Source organism: Oryctolagus cuniculus, chromosome 20 (assembly GCF_051225735.1).
Source record: "Oryctolagus cuniculus isolate XC-2025 breed Fujian yellow rabbit chromosome 20, ASM5122573v1, whole genome shotgun sequence".
Lineage (NCBI taxonomy): Eukaryota > Metazoa > Chordata > Mammalia > Lagomorpha > Leporidae > Oryctolagus > Oryctolagus cuniculus.
In genome coordinates, this window is record NC_142886.1 from 9,539,575 (window position 1) to 9,558,914 (window position 19,340).

The following is a 19,340-nucleotide window of genomic DNA, read 5'->3' on the forward strand; positions in this document are numbered from 1 at the left end:
TATGAAATTATACATATATGTATACAAAGTACATAAATAAATATATATATACACACACACACACACATATAATCCAAATGAAATATCTTGGAATTTAAGGATTATTCAACATAGGAAAATCAGCCAATGTAATACATAAAAACAGAAAAAAGAACAAAAATAACCCATGATCACCTCAAAAGACATAGAAAATTGTTAGACAAAATCCCACACTGTTGCATGATAAGAGCACTCAAACTAGGAAAAGCATCTTCCTCAAAATAACACACAGTAGTAAAAGTGACTACATTTTAAAGGATTACTCTGTTGAATTACATTGGCTTAAATATGTTTGTTTTCTCTACTGCATTGATAGTTTCTTGAAAACAGATGAAGGTTTTTCCAATTTTTATCCCCAATATAGAATACACAGTAATACATCAATGACTAAAGGCATCTGATAACTAAAACACGGCATTCTGCCTAACAAAGTATATAAGCCCTTTTGGCATAAAGTGTGGTTTAATTGTTACTATAATCTCTTCCACTTCTGGTATGTTGTCACATGGGGGAATATAGACAATAATAAACTTATGAAGATTATTCACCAAAAATTCCTTTTCAATTCACTCATCCCAACTATAAAAGAAATGGGAAATGAAGCTGCTAAATCTAATCTGAATCATTACATGCAATTCTTAAACAGTTAATTTTCACATGAGTAATAAAACTTCTGCCAGTTAGTGAATGTTCCTATTGTCTATTCCATTCAAGCCTCTACTTACAGATTATTTTTGGTAAAGTAAAAATTAACAGTTACTTTTTTATCATGAATCTATTACATATAAAATAGATAAACTTTACTGTTATTAATACATTTAATCACCACCTCTTCATCAGTATAATGTTAGTCTAAAATAAATTTTTTTAACTTTTATTTAATGAATATAAATTTCCAAAGTACGATTTATGGATTACAATGGCTTCCCCCCATACCGTCCCTCCCACCCACTACCCTCCCCTTTCCCACTCCCTCTTCCCTTCAATTCACATCAAGATTCATTTTCGATTATCTTAATATACAGAAGATCAGCTTAGTATACATTAAGTAAGGATTTCAACAGTTTGCTCCCACACAGAAACATAAAGTGAAAAATAATAGATGATTTTTTTAAATGATGATGAAATCAGATCAGACCTATTGTCATGTTTAATCCCAGTGAGAGTCAAGCTGGGAGTTGATAATTTCTTTTTTTTTTTTTTTTTTTTTACAGAGGATCAAGCTACCCGAATGAACTGAGATTCCAGAGCTCCAAAACTGGAAGCTTAAGTGAAAAAAATAAAGTAAAAGATTGAGCAATAAAATATTATTGCATTCTAATTTAAGTATTGATATGAAAAATGTTGAATAGGAAATCATATCAAGTACAAAGGCAGTAAAAATGTATTAAATTACAGTAAAATGAGATATATTTATGTTTAAAACATATCATGAAAAAGGAACAAGGATAAACACACTGGCATTTCTAATACATTTCTAAACAATAATGGAAAAAATTGTAGTTTTTTTGCAATAATTTTTACTTCTAGGTGCCAGTGCTATGTCATAATAGGCTGAACCTCCACCTGTGATGCCAGCATTCAATATAGGTGCCAGTTCATGTCCTGGCTGCTCCTTTTCTGATCCAGCTCTTTGTTTATGTCCTGGGATACCAGTGGACAATGGCCCAAGTGCTTGGGTCCTTGTACCTGCATGGGAGACCCAGAAGAAGTTCCTGGCTCCTGGCTTCAGATTTGTTCAGCTCTGACCTTTGGAGTAATTTGGGGAGTGAACCAGTGCATGGAAGTCCTTTCTCTTGGTCTGTTTCTCTCTCTGTCTGCAACTCTACCTCTCAACTAAACAAACAAACAAATAAATATTTTAAAAAAGAATATTAAGTTCTAAATGTTGGTACTTTCCAGCAGGCTTAATCAGAAAGCTCAATGCAAATGAAAAACTGAGCTGAAGTATCACATTCTAATTTAACAAAAACATAAAATGTAGTCACCAGTCCAAATGCTTTATGTATAAATCTTCCCTCAATCCATGACATTCTCATCATACTATGAATACATTCTGAAAGAAAAAAGTTCAGTCCAATAAGAATTGTAGAATAATAATAAACAAATAAAAAACTAACAAACTTAACCTAGCAAATCTAGCACAAAAACTCATTTATTAAAAGGAAATTTCTTTCCATCCACGGATGTTATGGTCACATCACACAAAAATGAACTACAAAAAAAATGTATAGGTAAAACAAGAACATTTTCTATAGATATCTAGGAGACAAGAAAATTTATTATACTGTTTGCCTTGAACATATTTCTCAGGTTCTACATTATCTTTGTTGAAGTCTTGGATATACATATAAATAAAGTTCTTCATCTAATTATAACTCAAACAAAATAGTAAGAGTCATATAACCAGGATAATATCTGAAAAGGGAACTGAAAGCAGACAAATACTCAAAAAAACTGTCCTCTCTTTTCCCTTCATTATTCCACATAATGTTTTTTTAATATATTCATTTACTTACTTGAGAGGTAGATACAGACAGAAAGAGGGAGAAAAACAGAGATAGAGGTCTTTCTTCCACTGGATCACTCCCCAAATGGCCACAATGGCCAGAGCAGGTCGCCCAAGCAGGTGCAGGGTTCCAAGCACTTGGGTCATCTTCTACTGCTTTCGTAGCTGGGACTCGAAAAAGCAACAATAGGGGATGCCAGCATAAAAGGCGGAGGATTAACCTACTGCACCATAGCACAGGCCCCAGATCCCAGGTAATGTTAATAATGTATCAGTAAATAGCAATCATCTTTAAAGGTCTTTTGTTGAACAACTCTTCTGTGCCAAATGCAGTCAAGACACCTCCACAATTTCATTTTTACTATCATTGTTCATCTACAAAATTACAGATATTTATTTATTTATTTATTAAAGATCTATTTTATTTATTTGAAAGACAGAGCTACAAAGAGAGGTAGAGACAGAGAGAAAGGTCTTCCATCCACTGGTTCACTCCCCAAATCCCCACAATAGCTGAGCTTCACCGATCTGAAGCCAGGAGCCAGGAGCTTCTTCTGGGTCTCCTATGCAGGTGCAGGGGCCCAAGGACTTGAGCCATCTTCTACTACTTTCCCAGGCCATCGCAGAGAGCTGGATCAGATGAGGAGCAGCTGGGACTAGAACTGGCACTCATATGGGATGCCGGGGCTTCAGACCAGGGTGTTAATCTGCTGAGCCACAGCACTGGCCCCCAAAATCACAGATATTTAAACACAAAATTTTAGTATCAAACATATTTCCAATAATATGCCTATTATTGAGAAAGATTTATACATTTCTCATATTCATGTTGCCAGAAAAGAGGGGGAGGCAAGATGGCGGAATAGGAAGGGAGCACACTGATAGTCCGGGGAGAGATAGTTTAATAAAAGTGGAGATACTGCAGGTTCAAGGAAGAGTAGGGGAGGAAACAGCAGAAGAAACTCTTCCGGAACTCGTGATTCACAGCGGACCTGCATGGAGAGCGTGGGAGCCCACAGTTCGGGACACCAGTGGCAGACTCAACACACCAGCGCTGGAACACGAGGTGAGCCGAACCTCAATAGCCCGAGACACCGGCAGGCAAGCGGAGAGAGGAGACTAGAGGGAACGACCCCGGGGGGGGGAGGGGAAGTTCACCAGGCTAACTGGAAGAGAGAGAGAGAAAAAAAAAAGGTGACTGGTACGGACACAGGTTTCTCTCTCTCCGCTCACCTCTCAAGGGCGAGCAAGACAAAGAGCAGGCACCATCTTGGACATACGTCATAAGCAGAGCGACCTCAGGTCTGCACCGGCCCTGAGCCTAGCAGAAAAACCTGACTCTGGGCGGGGCGAATTAACAGGAGATTAGGACCTAGTAAATTTGTGGTGCTACTGAACTGAGACTGTGAAAAAAGAGACGGTGGGGGAGAGAACTCACGGAATTCACGTGAGCACTCTCCAGAGACGCTACAATTCCATAACTTTGGCAACCCAGTGGGAGACTGAAGGAGACTTTGAGCCCACTCTGAGGGCCAAACAGACTCCCTGTGTGGTCCTTGGGAAAGAACTTTCGATCTCTGGCTCCTGTGGGTATATCATTTGCCTGATAACTACCTCCAACTTCGTTCAGCTGTGCAGAATTACTTCCCTTTTGAATCAAAAAAAAAGAAAGAGAGAGAGAGAGGTTTACCACGCCTAACCTGGGAGTGTCACCTTTGGCACACAAAACAGAGCTCTCAGGCCACACCCATATCAAGCCCTAAGGCTCCATCAAAAACAGATAGTCCACTTAATCTAGAGTCATAGTATAACAAGAAAAAGCACCACAGTGAAGAAACCAAATATCTCCAATATGCCAAATAACAAATGCAAAAACCGAGGTAATAAAAACCAGGAAGTCACCATGACGCCCTCAAATGAAAAAGACACCCCAATTCAAGATTATGAAGATGATGACATAGAAGAAATGCAAGAAGCAGATCTCAACAAATTGATAAGAACATTAAGAAGTTCTCAAAAACAAATTCTTGAACTACAGAAATCCTTAATGGACAAGATAGAACATCTCTCTCGTGAAAATGAAATATTAAGGAGGAATCAAAATGAAATGAAACAACTAGTACAACAGGAAACTGTGATAGTGACTGAAGTGAAGAATTCAATAGATCAAATGAAAAACACAATAGAGAGCCTTACAAACAAAATGGGTGAAGCAGAAGAGAGAATATCGGACTTAGAAGACAGAGAACAGGAAAGGATACAGTCAGACCAAAGAAAAGAAGAGGAAATTAGAAATCTAAAACATATTGTCGGGAATCTTCAGGATACTATTAAAAAACCCAACATTCGGGTTCTAGGAGTTCCTGAAGGCATGGAGAGGGAGAAAGGATTAGAAGGCCTTTTTAGTGAGATATTAGCAGAAAATTTCCCAGGTTTGGAGAAGGACAGAGAAATCCTAGTACAGGAAGCTCACAGAACCCCTAACAAACACGACCAAAAGAAATCCTCACCACGACACGTTGTAATTAAACTCTCCACAGTGAAACATAAAGAAAAGATCCTAAAATGTGCAAGAGAGAAACGTCAGATTACTCTCAGAGGATCTCCAATCAGACTCACAGCTGACTTCTCATCAGAAACTCTACAAGCTAGGAGGGAATGGCGAGATATAGCCCAGGTACTAAGAGAGAAAAACTGCCAGCCCAGCATATTATATCCTGCCAAGCTCTCATTTGTGAATGAAGGTGAAATAAAGACTTTTCATAGCAAACAGAAATTGAAAGAATTTGTTGCCACTCATCCAGCCCTGCAAAAGATGCTTAAAGATGTGTTACACACAGAAACACAGAAACACGGTCATCAATATGAAAGAAGGTAAAGGAAGGAAACCAAGGAAGGAAACCTCACAGCAAAAGATCACAGGGAATTCAAAGCGTATATTAGAACTTATCTTTGGCAAATGGCAGGGCAAAGTTACCACTTATCATTAGTCACATTGAACGTGAATGGCCTGAACTGTCCAGTTAAAAGACACCGATTGGCTGATTGGGTTAAGGAACAAAACCCATCTATTTGCTGCTTACAAGAAACACATCTTTCCAACAAAGATCCATACAGACTGAAAGTGAAAGGCTGGAAAAAGATATACCATGCCAACAGAAATGAAAAAAGAGTGGGCGTAGCCATCTTAATATCAGACAACATAAACTTTACCACAAAAACTGTTAAGAGAGACAAAGGAGGACACTACATAATGATTAAGGGATCCATTCAACAGGAAGATATAACAATTATCAATGTATATGCACCTAACTACAGGGCACCAGTTTATCTAAAAGATTTGTTAACGGACTTAAAGGGAGACTTAGACCCCAATACAGTAGTACTGGGGGACTTCAATACTCCACTCTCAGAAATAGATCAATAGGACAGAAGATCAACAAGGATACAGTAGATTTAAACGACACTTTAGCCCAAATGGATCTCACAGATATATACACAACTTTCAATCCTACAGCTAAAGATTTTACATTCTTCTCAGCAGTACATGGAACCTTCTCTAGTTCTCTAGGACTGACCACATACTAGGCCATAAAGCAAGTCTCAGCAAATTCAAAAGAATTAGAATCATACCATGCAGCTTCTCAGACCATAAAGGAATGAAGTTGGAAATTAGCAACTCAGGAATCCCTAGAGCATACACAAAAACATGGAGATTGAACAACATGCTCCTGAATGAACAATGGGTCATAGAAGAAATCAAAAGAGAAATCAAAAACTTTTTGGAAGTAAATGAGGATAACAGCACAACATACCAAAACTTATGGGACGCAGCAAAAGCAGTGTTAAGAGGAAAGTTTATATCAATAGGTGCCTACATCAAGAAATTGGAAAGGCACGAAATAGATGAGCTCTCAATTCACCTCAAGGATCTAGAAAACCTACAGCAAACCAGACCCAAATCTAGTAGGAGAAGAGAAATAATTAAAATCAGAGAAGAAATCAACAGGATTGAATCAAGAAAAACATTACAAAAAATCAGCCAAACGAGGAGCTGGTTTTTTGAAAAAATAAACAAAATTGACACCCCATTGGCCCAACTAACTAAAAAAAGAAGAGAAAAGACCCAAATCAATAAAATCAGAGATGAAAAAGGAAACATAACAACAGACACCACAGAAATAAAAAGAATCATCAGAAATTACTACAAGGACTTGTATGCCAGCAAACAGGGAAACCTATCAGAAATGGATAGATTCCTGGACACATGCAAACTACCTAAATTGAACCAGGAAGACATCGAAAACCTAAACAGACCCATAACTGAGACAGAAATTGAAACAGTAATAAAGGCCCTCCCAACAAAGAAAAGCCCAGGACCAGATGGATTCACTGCTGAATTCTACCAGACATTTAAAGAAGAACTAACTCCAATTCTTCTCAAACTATTCAGAACAATCGAAGAAGAGGGAATCCTCCCAAATTCTTTCTATGAAGCCAGCATCACCTTAATTCCTAAGCCGGAAAAAGATGCGGCACTGAAAGAGAATTACAGACCAATATCCCTGATGAACATAGATGCAAAAATCCTCAATAAAATTCTCACCAATAGAATGCAACAACACATCAGAAAGATCATCCACCCAGACCAAGTGGGATTTATCCCTGGTATGCAGGGATGGTTTAATGTGCGCAAGATAATCAATGTGATACACCACATTAACAGACTGCAGAAGAAAAACCATATGATTATCTCAATAGATGCCGAGAAAGCATTTGATAAAATACAACACCTTTTAATGAAGAAAACTCTGAGCAAACTGGGTTTGGAAGGAACATTCTTAATACAATCAAAGCAATCTATGAAAAACCCACAGCCAACATCCTATTGAATGGGGAAAAGTTGGAAGCATTTCCACTGAGATCTGGTACCAGACAGGGATGTCCACTATCACCACTGCTATTCAATATAGTTCTTGAGGTTCTAGCCAGAGCTATTAGGCAAGAAAAAGAAATTAAAGGGATACAAATTGGGAAGGAAGAACTCAAACTATCCCTCTTTGCAGATGACATGATTCTTTATTTAGGGGACCCAAAGAACTCTACTAAGAGACTATTGGAACTCATAGAAGAGTTTGGCAAAGTAGCAGGGTATAAAATCAATGCACAAAAATCAACAGCCTTTGTATACACAGACAATGCCATGGCTGAGGAAGAACTTTTAAGATCAATCCCATTCACAATAGCTACAAAAACAATCAAATACCTTGGAATAAACTTAACCAAGGACGTTAAAGATCTCTACAATGAAAATTACAAAACCTTAAAGAAATAGAAGAGGATACCAAGAAATGGAAAAATCTTCCATGCTCATGGATTGGAAGAATCAATATCATCAAAATGTCCATTCTCCCAAAAGCAATTTATAGATTCAATGCAATCCCAATCAAGATACCGAAGACCTTCTTCTCAGATCTGGAAAAATTGGGGCTGAAATTTATATGGAGGCACAAGAGACCTCGAATAGCTAAAGCAATCTTGTACAACAAAAACAAAGCCGGAGGCATCACAATACCAGATTTCAGGACATACTACAGGGCAGTTGTAATCAAAACAGCATGCTACTGGTACAGAAACAGATGGATAGACCAATGGAACAGGTTTAAAATTATTTGTAAATAGTGTCTTACATCATGAAGAGATCATTCTACTTACAGTGTATTATAAGAAAGTTGCCAGTGTTTAGAAATGCATAATGGAAAAAAAATAAAAAAAGAAATAACAATTAAAAAAGAAAAAAAAGAAAAAACAACAACAAAAAAAAATGAAATGCATAATGGAATATTTCACACATCAATGGCTAAATTCCAGAAAGATAAAAATGATATGTGGAATCGAGTACACCATGGCAAGCACTCTGAAAAATTGTAGACATGAAACTTTCCAGAATTTATAGAACTTTGAGCAAGTTTGTGATACCACAATGAAAATGCAAACCAAGATTGCCACAGCTCATATTATCACCATTGGCTTACTATGATGTTTGTGAACAATACAGGGTATAACAACAGATGCAAAGGCAATGAAAAGAAATGTACACATTATGGAATAATGTATGTTGTGATTACTCCAACAAGAAATGAATAATAATGTTGTGAAAAGCAGATAGAGAACTTTCTGTTGTAGTTCACTGCAATTACATCTATATTGGAGACTATGAAAAAAAATACCAAAAACATGATTGAAAAAAGATTATGCCTTGTTCTACCATATATGAAAGCACAGATTTCCATATCTAGATTATGCTTAGAGAAACATTAAAAATTAGCCTCCTGGTGCTAACCACAATCTGTTCTTACACTGACTGTATAGAAAGAGGAGGCAGAACAGGCTCTCCCTCAGGACTCATCTTGCCTGGGCTGTATTGTTAATTGGGGCACAAGGAGTTGAGGGGACTGGCATCTGGCTTGTCCCTGTTTCCTCCAGGCTGAGTGGGGGCCACGAGGGCTGAAGTAGGTGCTTTGTGGCTTTGCAGCAGCTGAGCCAGGGCAGGGCGGACTGCATCTCTGCAGGGAGTGGTATGGCTATCACTTTCCGGAGGTGGTGAAGATCATCAGTGACAATGCCACATAATGCTGCCTCACCCAGTTCATCAGAAACCAAAAGGAGTTGAATGAGGACAAGCTGGAAAAGCTGGAGGAGCTAACAATGGATGGTGCCAAGGCCAAGGCCATTCTGGATGCCTCACGGTCCTCCATGGGCATGGACATTTCTTCCATTGACTTGATCAACATCGAGAGCTTCTCCAGCCACATGGTGTCGTTGTCTGAGTACCACCAGCTCCAGCTCCTACACACTTACCTGCGCTCCAAGATGAGCCAGGTGGCCCCCGGTCTGTCAGCTCTCACTGGGGAAGCGAGTCCTGAAGACACGGCGTAACACACCCAAATACAGTCTTATTTTCCACTCCACCTTCATTGGCTGAGCCACCTTGAAGGACAAAGGCTGCATCTCCTGATACCTGGCCAACAAATGCAGTATTGCTTCACAAATAGATTGCTTCTCTGAGGTACCCACAAGTGTATTTGGGGAGAAGCTTCTCGAACAAATTGAGAAGCAGCTGTCCTTCTATGAGACTGGAGAGATTCCATGGAAGAATCTGGATGTCATGAAGGAAGCCATGGATCAGGCAGAGGCGGCGGCTGTGCATTTTTTTTTTTTTTTGGAAACATCAACAATCCTGTATTAGCAAACTTGTGCAGGTTAACTTGTTGACCTGGCTCAAAACAGCATTGCTAACAAGATCAGGGAGAGAGATGCTCAATCAACAAAGACTGTCTGTAAAAAAGGATATTTAAAATTCCCTCTTCTTAAGCATATTTGTTAAAAATCTCCAGTATTGCAGAAAAATATCACAAAGTGATTTCAGTCCATGAAAAAAGCAGCACATGGCATGTATATATATGATATATGTATATATAATATACAAAATAAAATACATATTTGTAATATTGAGAAAAGATGATAAGAGTGTAATTGGAAAGATATATCCAACCATGAATGGGACAACTCACTGTGGCACATTGATCAATTATCCTTAAAATTAATCTATAAATTTAACACCTTCTATCCCAAATTGAAGAGTATTTGTGAAGTATATAACAAGACAGACATAATGGCCACATGAAAAAAAAAAATTTGCAACATTAGCCTCAAGAATATTTCTAAATTTGGCATTCAAAGAAAAACATAGTGCAACCTATCAAAACAACATTCACCATATTAAAAATATGAAGCTTCTTGAAGAAGGAAAAGATGTCACTGAAGCGTATTCAGTGTTCAAATAGAATGTTTTATGTGGAGGGACCCGGCAGGTGCAGGAGCAGAGAGGAGAGGCCTCCCGCCTGGGGAGGTGGCCTGGACAAGACTTACTTCCAGGCAGGGAAAAAGCTGTCAATGATCCTGTATGTATTCTGTTGCTTTTGAAGTATCCTTTTTAAACAATCCTGATCAGAATAAGGAAGCCCCTTCTTTTAAAATATACTGCTATCAGTTTTTTTTTTAATTTCTTTTTTTTTAACTTGTATTTAATGAATATAAATTTCCAAAGAACAGCTTCTGGAATACAATGGCTTCCCCCACACCATAACTTCCCTCCCACCCCCAACCCTCTCTTTCCCTCTCCCTCCCACCTCAAACACTTTTCAACATTCAATCTAAATGGTCATATGATTTTCTTCTTGAATTTTTTACTTACCTGGAAAATTTCAATAGATTGTTTAAAAATGTTAACCACCTCTCGCATTTTTTCTTGTATTTCACTTGCTATTAATTATATTTTTATATTTTATATGTGATTTAATTTATTATATGAATATTAAGGATATATACCTGTTTATGAAAGTGAGGCTTATACTTAATTCATATTTAAAATTCTGGTAGGGTCAACTTGTGTCATCAAAAATGTAATGCTGCTTCCAAAAGAAATTTGAAAATATTCTTTGCTTATTTCTACCTTGCTACATCTGGGAAACATAGATGTGTTAGGAATATTTTATATTTCTTTTTTTCCCAAAGATTTATTTTTTTAAAAGTAGGAGTTATTGAGAAGCAGAGGCAGACAGAGAGAAAGAGAGAGAGAGAGAGGGAGGGAGGGAGGGAGGGAGGGAGGGAGGGAGGGAGGGAGGGAGTAATCTCCATCTGCTGGGTTACTCCCCAAATGGACATAAGGAGCCAGAGTCAGGCTGATATGAAGACGGGAGCCAGATGCTTTCTCCAGGTCCCCCATGCTTGTGCAGAAACCCAAGCACTTGGGCCATCTGCCATTGTTTTCCCAGGCCATCAGCAGAGTGCTGGATTCTGTATGTAGCTATTGTGAATGGATTTATCTTAGAAGTTCTTCTCAGCTATGGCATGATCTGTGTATACAGAGCCTATTGACTTTTTGGTATTGACTTTATATCCTGCTACTTTACCATGCTCTTCTAAAAATTACAATAGCCTTCTGGTGGAGGCTTTTGGATCCCCTATGTATAGAACTATGTCATCTGCAAATAGGGCTAGTTTGACTTCTTCCTTCCAAATTTGTATCCTCTTGATCTCTTTTTCTTGGCTCTGGCTAAAACTTCCAGTATTATATTGAATAGCCATGTTGAAAATGGGCCTCCCTATCTGTTACCAGATCTCAGTGGGAATGCTTCCAACTTTTCCCATTCGTTTTGATGCTGCCCGTGGGATTGTCATCAATTGCCTTGATTGTGTTGAGGATTGTTCCTTCTATACCAAATTTGCTATGAGTTTTCATCATAAAAGGGTGTTGTATTTTAGCAAGTGCTTTCTCTGCATCTATGGAGATAATCATATGGGTTTTCTCCTGCAGTTTGTTAATGTGGTGTATCGCATTGATAGATTTGCAAATGTTGAACCAACCCTGCATACCAGGGATAAATCCCACTTGGTCTGGGGGGATGATCTTTCTGATGTGTTGCTGAATTCTATTGGACAGAATTTTATTGAGGATTTTAGCACCTATGTTCATCTGAAAAGTTGGTGTGGAATTCTCTTTTCTGTTGCATCTTTTTCAGGTTTAGGAATTAAGGTGATGCTGGCTTCAGAGGAAGAATTTGGGAGGATTCTCTCTCTTTCACTTGTTTTCAATATTTTGAGAAGAATTGGAGTTAGTTTTTCTTCAAATGTATGGTAGAATTCAACTGTGTATCCATCCGGTCCTGGGATTTCTTTCTTGGAAGGACCTTTATTACTGATTCAATTTCTGACTCAGTTATGGGTCTGTTTAGGTTTTCTATGTCTTCATGGTTCAATTTAGGTAGGTTTTATTTGTCCAGGAATCTATCCATTTCTGATAGATTTTCCTGTTTGCTGGCATACAGGTCCTTGTAGTAATTTCTGATGACTCTTTTTATTTCTGTGGTGTCTGTTGTTACATTCCCTTTTTCATATCATATTTTATTGATTTGGCACTTTTCTCTCCTTTTGTTAATTAGTTGGGCCAATGATGTGTCAATTTTGTTTATGTTTTCAAAAAACCAGCTCTTCATTTTGCTGATCTTTTGTATTTTTTGGAGTCAATTTTGAATTATTTCTCTTCTCAAACTCATTTTGTGTTTGGGTTGATGTAGTTTTTCTAGATCCTTGAGATGCACTGATAGCTCATTTTTTGGTGCCTTTCCAATTTCTTGATGTAGGCACCTACTGCTATAAATTTTCCTCTTAACACTGCTTTTGTTGTATCTCATAAGTTTTCAAAATGGGATATGTACTCTATAGAATACTACACAGCAGTAAAAAAAAAGAAATCCAGCCATTTGCAACAAAATGGAGGAATCTGGAAAACATCATGCTGAGTGAAATACGGCAGTCACAAAGGGACAAATACGATATGTTCTCCCTGATCTGTGACAATAACTGAGCACCTAAAAGGAAAGCTGTTGAAGTGAAATGGACACTGTGAGAAACAATGACTTGATCAGCCTTTGTCCTGATTATCAAGGAACAACTTATTATTTTATTCCTTTTGGGTTTTTTTGTTCTACTTAACAACACTGGTTGAACTCTTTAATTAACACACAATTATTCTTAGGTAGCTCTACCCTAGGGGTAGAGCTAGAAATGTGCCATGGGATTCCAAATCCATTTCAATAAGGTGGCATGTACCAATGCCATCTTACTAGTCAAAGTGATCAGTTTAATTAAATAACTGATCATAAAGATAGGATTAAATGTCAAAGGCATCACATAAACAAGATTAGAGTCTGCTAATACTAACTGATAAAATTATAAAGGAGAGAATGATCCAACATGGGAAGCAGGATACACACAGACTCATAAAATAGCAGATGCTCTAAACAGCACTCTGGCCTCAGAATCAGCCCTTAAGGCATTAAGATCCAGCAAAGAGCCCATGAGAGTATCTCAGGCAATAGGAGACCAAGACACTGTGGCAAAAATAAATGACCTAAATGAAAGATCTCTGTGAGATCCCAGAGGATAATACGATCCATCAAAGAGGGGAGGTACCTTTCTCTGAAGGGAGGAAAGAACTTCCACTTTGATTATGACCATGTGTAAATAAAATCAGAGTTTGTGAACTCAAAGACTTCCATAGCCTTGGCAGCTCATGACAAGAGCCTTCAGTGATTACTGATGTCATAAATAAGAGTGTCAATTGTTAAATCAGTAACAGGAGTCACTGTATACTTACTCCATTTAGGTTCTCTGTCCTTAATGTGTTGTACTATGTGAATTAATGGTAAGACTACTACTCAAATATTATTCTTTGTCTGTTTGGGTGCAATCTGTTGAAATCTTTACTTAGTATATACTAAGTTGATCTTCTGTATAAAGAGATAATTAAAAATGAATCTTGATGAAGAATGGGATGGGAGAGGAAGTGGGAGATGGGATGGTTTTGGCTGGGAGGGAGGTTATGGGGAGAAAGCCACTATAGTACAAAAGTTGTAATTTGGACATTTTTATTTATTAAATAAAAGTTAAAAAAAACAAATACAAAGGAAAAAAGTATACCACTGTGTATTATTCCATAGTTTCAGTTATTAAATTTATAGGAAAAATATGGGCACATAGAACTACATTTTGGACTGTTTCAAAAAAATCTAAGATAGTTTTATTTTTTGTTCTGTAAATATTCACAAGGGTAAGTATAGACTTCCTTTCATTTAATATGATAACATTAGGGCCTAGAAGATTCTGAAGAGCTATGAACTTTGAAAACCTATGTACTTTGGAAATTTATATTTATTAATTAAAAGTTTTTTTTTTTTTTTAAAAAGTCTGCTTAAGTCTAACTGGAGATCCTCTGAATGTAATCTGGAGTTTCTCCTGCACATTTTAGAATCTTCTCTTTATATTTCACTATGTGGAATTTGTTTACAATGTGTCATGGTGAGGCTCTTTTCTGGTCATGGCTATTGGGAGTTCTGTGTGCTTCTAGTACTTGGATGTCCCTTTCTGTCACCAAACCCTCAAAGTTTTCTGTTAGCATTTCCCTAAAAAATGCCTTCTAATGCTTTCTCTCTCTCCATGCCTTCAGGAACTCTTAGAAATTGAATTTTTTTTAGTATCCTGTAGATTCCCAATGGTGTTTTTTAGTGTTCTAATTTCTACTTGTTGCTTTTGGTTTGACTGTGTACTTTGCTGTGCTTTGTCTTCTGGCCAGCAGGCTCTGTCATTTCTCCAGGTTAAGGGTATGCTTATGGTGACAAACCCAGGTTTGGTGTGGTAAATCTTCTCTCTCTTTTGTTTTCAATTAGAAGGGAAGTATAATCTGCTCAGCTGAGCTCTTCTCCTCAAAGGGGAACAGTGCCTGAGTGCTAGCCCCAGTGGGTATAATATTCATCAGCTCTGTTCCAAGGACCACAGAATGGATCTGTGCTGTCTTCAGTGTAAGTTGATTCCCCAGCAATGTCGCTCACCAGGAGTGGCCATTGGAGGGTGAAGCAATGGAAAAGGAAGACCTTTCTCTCTGTCTCTCTCTCACTGTCCACTCTGCCTGTCAAAAAAATTAAAAAACACACTCTTTGATGATGAAAACCTTATGCAAATTGGGTATAATAGGAACATTCCTTGACGTAATCTAAGTATTTATACAAACGCACAGCATGCAACCTCCTAGATGGGTTTAATTGGAGGTATTCCAATTAAGATCTGGAACCTGAAAAGGAAGCCAAGTCTAATGATTGCTATGAAATATCTTCCTGGAAGTTTTAGCTAGAGCCATCAGGCAGGAATAAAAGAAATCAAAGGTATACAAATATGGAAAGAAGAAGTCAAGCTATCCCTATTTACTGATGACATGATTCTATATATAGGGAAGCCAAAAGATTCCATGAAGACACTATTGGAAGTTATATAAGAATTTGGTAGTAGCTGAAGTTAAAATAAACACACAAAAGCCGATACCCTTTGTATACACAGACAATACCACAGCTGATAAAGAATTTCTAATATCAATCTCATTCACGATGTCTACAAAACACTGAAATACCTTGAAATAAATTTAATCAAGGACATCAAAGATCTCTACAATGAAAATTACAAAACATTTAAGAAAGAAATAGAAGAAGACATAATGAAGTGGAAAAATAATCTTCCAGGTTATGTAGTGGAAGAAGCAACATCTTCAAAGAGACCCTGAATAGCTAAAGCAACCTTGAACAACAAATACAAAGCTTGAGGCATCATAATTCCAAACCTAAGACATACTACAGGGCAGTTATAATCCAAAGAACCTGTACTGCCTTAAAAATAGCCTTGTACAACAAAGGAGCATAATTGAAAGCACAGTTAAAAAAAAGATACTCATCTACAATCAACTTATCTTTGACAAAGGAGCAAAAATCAACTTCTGGAGCCAAGACAGTCTCTTCAAAAAATACTGCTGGGAAAATTGGTTCTCTACATGGAGAAGTATGAAGTAAGACTGCTGCCTTACACCTTATGCAAAAAATCCACTCAAAATGAACCAGAGACCTAAATAGAGAACATTGAGGAAGCCATACAGAACATTGATGTAGGGAAACATTTCTTGGAAGTCTTCTAGAAGAGGTAACCAACAGAATGGGAGAAAATATTTACAAACAATGCAACTGACAAAGGATTAACTTCCATATTCTATAAAGAGCACGAGAAACTCTACAACTACAAAAAAATCCAAATAAGAAAATGGCAAAGGACCTGAACATCTATTTTTCAAGAGAGGAAATTTAAATGTCCTATAGACACGGAAAAATGCTCAGTATCACTAGGCTTCAGGGAAATGTGAATCAAAAGCACAATGAGGTTTCACCTCACCTCTGTTAGAATGGCTTACATACAGAAATCAACAAACAACAAATGCTGCCAAGGATGTGGGGAGAAGGGTACCTTAATCCACTATTGGTAGGAACGTAAAGTGTTCAAGCCACTGTGGACTATAGTATGGAGATATCTCAGAAAGCTGAATATAGTGCTACCATATGACCCAGCCATCTCAGCCCTGGATATTTATCCATGGGAAGTGAAACCATAATTCTGAATAGTTATGTGTATCCCCATCAACTGCAGATTAAAAAAATTATGGTATATACCCTATGGAATAATGCACTGTGGTAATAGAAATGAAAACTTGTTGTTTGCAGCCAAATAGATAGAAATGGAAACCATTTTACTTACGAAATAAGCCAGTCAGAAAGGACACATGCCATATTGTCTCTCTGATCTGTGGTAACTAATAGAGTACTTCAGATGTAATCTATAGGAGTGAAACTGAAACTTTGAGGTGTATTGATTTTGAAGAGCCCTTGCCTTGACTGTTGTGGAACAATGTTGTTTTCTCGTTTGTTTTTGTTCTTTACTTCTTTTATTCTTCATAGTAATCATTTAACTCTCTACTTAGTGTAGGGCTAATCTTATGAATGTAAAAATTAACTTAAAATTAATCTCTGTAAAAATAAGAATAGGAAAGGAAAAGGGAGGAGGAAGAAATGTGAAAGTATGGGTGGGGGGGATGTTGGGAGGAAAGAAGCATCACATTCCCAAATCTGTATATATTAAATGCAAGATTTTATATTCCTTGAACAACATTTTAAAAATTAAGAAATTCAATGGTGATATCATAAATTACTTGTAAAGCCATAAATAAATATTGTGATACCATAAAATCTTTGTGATGTTGTAATCAACTGGGATATCATAAACCACCATCATAAACTTATCATTCTGATGTCAAAATTCATTCTGAATTTACAAAAACATTGTGACATTGTAAATCTATCATTATAAAGTCATAATGAAGCGTAATATCATGAACCACATTGTGACATCATACTAGTTGTGGTATCTTAAAAACCATTGTTACCTCATAAATTAATATTTTGTCACCATAAACCAATCATTTTGATGTCCTAAACCAGCTGCTATGAATTCAAAATCAATTGACAAGTCATAAATTCATTGCAGTGTCATAAATTCACAATTGTAACATTTAATTGCGATGCCATAACTCATTGTTGTGATGCCATAAATGACCATTGTGATGTTATAATCAGCTCTGATGGTATAAGCTACTGCTGTGAAGTTATAATCATCATGAGATCATAAAAGCCCTAGTGATATTCATATTCCAATATTGTGATGTCATTAACACACATTTTGATGTTATAAACCAATTATTGTGTTGCCATAATGCATTTTAAATAATATTGTGATGATATGATAAGACACTGTGTTTTATAGACCTATATCATCATGTAATAATTGTGATCTGGTAAAAAGCCTTGTGATGTCATAATCTATGAGGATGGGATAAAACAGCATTGTTATGTGATGTCATAATCAATTGTGAACTCATAAAAACCTCTGTGAGATCATAAACCACAACTATAATGTCATAATTGATTGTGAATTCACAAACAACTATTATTATTCAAAATCAATAATTATATGAAAAAATCATGTCCTATACCAATACTCTGATGCCATGAAAGTACCATAATTATGTCATAAGTTAACCATTGTGCTGTCATAATAAATTATGGAATCCCACTATTGTGTCAACATAAATCAGTCATTCTGATATGATCAACTGTGATACAGAACTCCATTGTGCTGTCCTAAAACAGCCATTATGATGTTATAATGAATTGTGACATCACAAATCCATTGAGAGGTCAAAATCAATTGTGATGACAAAATAAAATTGTGTGTCATAACCTACCATTTGAAAAGGTTTATTTATTTACTTATTTATTTGAAAGGTAGAGTTAGAGTGACAGAGAAAGAGAAATCCTCCATCTACTGGTTCTCTTCCCAAATGGCCACAAAAACTGGGTCTATGCCAGGCTAAAGCCAGAAGCCAGGAAATTCTTTCAGGTCTCTCACGTGGTTGCAGGGGCCCAAGGACTTCAGCCATTATCCACTGATTCTCCTTGCACAATAGCAGGGAGCTGGATTGGAACTGGAGCTTCTAAGACTCAAACCAGTGCCCATATGGGATGCCAGAACTGCAGGAAGTGGAATAACTTGCTGCACTGCAACACTGGTCCCAAACTTGGGTTATGTCCAAAAAACCTTGTGTTGTCATAAAGAAGTGGGATGTCATAAGCAACTCCTGTGATACCATAAACATTGTGACATAAAACTATAAACTATATTGTGACAAAAATCCATATGACATCCATTTTGATGTCATAAACCAAGTGTAGGGTGATATAAAAATCACTGTGAAGTTATATGGCATTGTATGTGTCATAATCAATTATATCATAAAAACCATTGTGAAATCATAAATCTACCATTGTGATGTAATAATAAACTGAGGTGTCATAAAGCAGTATTGTTATAATTGTGACTTCAATAATTCATCACAATAATTAAATTGCGATGTCATATGCCAACTTTTTGATGACATAAATCTATGATTGTGATATCATATTTAATTTTGATGTTATAACAATTATTGTGAGGTCACAGCCAGTATTTATGCCACACGATCCACCATTTCTGTTATATATGTATGATTTTGATGCAACAATCATAAACTTATTAAAATTGTGATGCATATACACATTGTGATATCATTTATAATGATTTAATAATCTACCATCATATGTCATAGTGCATTTGAAGTCATAATACCATTGCTTAATCAATTGTGATTTAATGAACCAACATTATGATTTTAAAATGAATTGAGCAATCATAAAGATAATAAGTCAAAAATCTAGTGCAGGGTCATAAAAATCCATTGCAATGTCATAAAGCTACAACTGTTATG

At 36.8% G+C, this 19,340-nt stretch overlaps 2 pseudogenes; both read left to right on the forward strand.

The window, feature by feature from the left end:
• LOC149120049 (nucleolar protein 56 pseudogene) overlaps window positions 1-9,797 on the forward strand; it is a 33,715-nt pseudogene extending 23,918 nt beyond the window's left edge.
• Window positions 8,875-8,992, forward strand: LOC138847342 (small nucleolar RNA SNORA51; annotated as a pseudogene).
• Window positions 9,798-19,340: the final 9,543 nt, after the last annotated feature.